A 3,872-nucleotide genomic window follows, 5' to 3' on the forward strand; every position below is an offset into this window, starting at 1 on the left:
TTGGCTTTTCTAAGTATCGGGTCGAGGTTCTATCTATCCTTCTTATCAATTTAGATTTTCCTTCTTTTTTCCTTTAATTCATTGTGGGTTCTTGAAAATTTTCTCTATGGGTTCACATCAGAAACTAGTTTCAAAATTCAATAGGATTCTTTGAATTTAAACATGAAGTTCAAAATTAAAGATTCAAGAAAATGATTTCAAGAATCAAAGAACCTATACAGATTTAAGATTCAGATGAAAGCCCTTGATTCATGATGATTCAACAGAGATATTTCAGTTTAAATTGAAGATCAAGATTCAGGCACACAATTTATGATCCAAAAATAACATTCGAATTTGAGTCCTAGACTATACCTTCGAGTTTAAGGATTAGGAATCAAGAACAATGTAAAAGGTAGAAATTTGAGGTCGAAGATCAAAATTCAATACTCCAAAACTCAAGATTCGACAATGATACTTAGTTTTTTAGAGGATGAATATTGAAATTGAGATATAAACTCGACATTAACTATCGAAATTTGAAATTCAAGGATGAAACTAAAAGGGAAAGCTTAAAGAATATCAATAGGGACTGGATTTGAGAAAACAAAATCAAAATTAATGATTAGAAAATTAGATTGTTTAATGATTAAGATGGTGATATAGTTTTCAACATGCAATATTTAATCCTAAGATTGTAGATCGAAGTTTCAACTATTTGGGATTCAACTAGCAAATTTAAATATGTTATTGGAGATTGAGACCCAATTGATTCGTTAGCGAATTTGGAGATTCGAAAACATGATTTAAATGCATGATTGGAGATGAGATCGAGAAACAAATTTCAAAATTCAATTGGATTTTTCGAATTCGAGCATCAAGTTTAAAATTAAAGACTCAAGTAAAGGATTTCAAGATTCAAATAATCTATATAGATTAGAGATTTTAAATGAAAGCTCTGAATTCAAGATATTTAATAGAGAGATTTTAGTTTAAATTGAAGATCGATATTCAAAAACATGATTCATGATCTAATAAAAGCATACGAGTTCGAGTCTAGGGCTCTACCTTTGAGATTCAAAGATTAGGAATCAAGAATGATGATGTTGGTACAAATTTGAGGTCGAAGATTGATGAAGTCAAACCAAGTAAACAAGTTGGCCAACAAGCTAATATGGATCATACTCAACCGACTCTAGATGTTGTTGATGATCCATTATGCATCAATGGAGGCCCAATTACAAGAGCTAAAACTAAGAAGATGAACGAAGCACTTAATGTGCTAATTGAAGATGTGAAGGCTAAAGTTACAATTGAAGAAGGTTTGATCAAGAGCAAGTCATGCAGCTTAGTCAACTTAATTCAAGCTTTGGATGGGCTTAAGTAGCCACTTAGTCTTTTGTTTATGTAGTAGAGATATGAAGGCTCAATTTAGGCTCATTTTCTAGCTTTATTTGGGTTGTAATGATACCATAAGTTTAAAATGGCTAAGTAGTCTACATAGGCCTTTACTAAATGGGCTTCCTTTTAGCCTTTTAGGGTTTTTAGGTCACCCTATAGCTATAAATAAAGTGGGTGACGACCACACATGTATCTTTTGACATATTTTCAATCTAAAGCATAGTGAGGCTCTCACTTATTGGTTCTTCATTGAACTAGAACTTATCAAGGCATCCCCTTTTGGCGTTCAAGACTTATCAACCTCCATCCCAAGGTTGTGGTGTCTTCCCTCTTCATCTATACCAAGGTTCGGCTTTTCTAAGTATCCGGTCGAGGTTCTATTCATCCTTCTTATCGATTTAGACTTTCCTTCAATTCATTGTGGGTTCTTGAGATTTTTCTCTATGGGTTCACATCAAAGATTGAAATTTAGGACTCTAGAACTCAAGATTCAACAACGATAGTCAAATTTTCATATAATAAACAACAAAATTTATATTTGAACTCTACATTAATTGTTGAAATTCAAAATTCAAGGATGAAAGTTAAGGTGAGAAAGGTTTAACCTTAAGTTTCAACTATTAGAGGCTATAAATCAAGATTCTTCAAGATTAGGAATATGATACAGTATTCGACGTGCAACATTTAATACTCAGATTGAAGATCGAAGTTTTGACAATTTTGGATTTAACTAGCAAATTTGGAGATTCGAAAAGAATAATCTGCGGTGGTGGGGGGTCCAACCTTCAAGCTTTAAGGATTAGGAATCAAGAACAACATAAAAGACGAATTCAAGTTCGAAGATCGAAAGTTAGGACTCCTTAACTCAAGATTCAATAATGATACTCTGGTTTTCATAGGATGAACACCGAAATTGAGATTTAAACATGACATTAAGTTTCAAAATTTGAAATTCAAGGACAAAACAAATGGGGAATGGTTTAAGACAAGGTATAGAGATAGAATTCAAGAATAAAAAAATAAAAATTAAAGGTTAGAGAATAAGATTCTTCAAGATTAAGAAAGTGATACAATATTCGATGTGTAATATTTAATTCTCAGATGGAAAATCAAAGTTTCAACTATTCTGAATTCAACTAGCAAATTATGATGTTGGAGTTCGGGACCCAATCAATTTGGTTTTGTAGAGTCAAAAATAAGATTTAATTGTGTGTTTGGAGATCGACATCGAAAAATAAGTTTTGAAATTCAAAGGATTCTTTGAATTTCGAATGTGAAGTTCAAAATTAAAGACTTAAGAAAAAGATTTCAAGACTCAGCCTTACAGATTCTAGATTCAGATGAAAGCTCTGGATTCAAGATGATTCACAGAGTGATTTCAGTTTAAATGGAAGATCGAGATTCGAAAACACGATTCATGATTTGATAATAGCATTCGAGTTTCAGTTCGGGCTGTACCTTTGAGATTCCAGGATTAGGAAATTAAGAACAATGTAAAATTCACTTATTCGGGGTCAAAGATCGAAATTCAAGACTCCAGAACTCATGATTCGACAATGATACTCAATTTTTTAGAGGATGAAAATCAAAATTGAGATTTAAACTTGACATTAACTATCGAAATTCAAGATTCAAGGATGAAACTAAAAGTGAAAGATTAAAGAATATCGATAGGGACAACATTCAAGAATTAAAAATCAAAATTAATGATTAGGGAACAATATTCTTTAATGATTAAGAATGTGATATAGTATTATTCTAAGATTGAAGATCGAAGTTTCAACTATTTCGGATTCAACTAGAAAATTTAAATATGTTATTGGAGTCTAAGACTCAATTGATTCAATAGCATGTTTGGAGATTCGAAAACAAGATTCAAATGTGTGATTGGGAGATCTAGGTCGAGAATAAGTTTTGAAATTTAGTAGGATTCTTTGAATTCGACATGAAGTTTCAAATTAAAGATTCAAGAAAAAGATTTCAAGACTCAAAGAATTTATACATATTCGAGATTTCACATCAAAGTTCTAGATTCAATATGTTCAACAGAGAGATTTCAATTGAAATTAAAGATCGATATTCAAAACCATGATTCATGATCTAATAACAACATTCAATTTTGAGTTTGGTGCTCTACCTTCAATATCCAACGATTAGGAATCAAGAACAATGTAAAACGTACTAATTTGAGGTTGAAGACCAAAATTCAAGACTTCAGAACTCAATATTCAACAATGATACTCAATATTTCAAAGGATGAACACCAAAATTGAGATTTAAACTTAATATTAACTGCCAAAATTCAAGGATGAAACTTAAGGCGAAAGGTAAGACTATCAATATGGATAATATTTGAGAATTAAAAAAAATCAAAATTAAAGGTTATACAATAAGATTCTTCAAGATTAAGAATATGATACAATATTTAATGTGCAATATTTAATGATATAGATTAAGAATATGATACAGTATTTAATGTGCAATATGGATTG

This window comes from Curcuma longa, chromosome 13 (genome assembly GCF_044706935.1).
Source record: "Curcuma longa cultivar G26 ecotype Majalengka, Jawa Barat chromosome 13, ITB_CL_G26_1.1, whole genome shotgun sequence".
NCBI classification, from domain to species: domain Eukaryota; kingdom Viridiplantae; phylum Streptophyta; class Magnoliopsida; order Zingiberales; family Zingiberaceae; genus Curcuma; species Curcuma longa.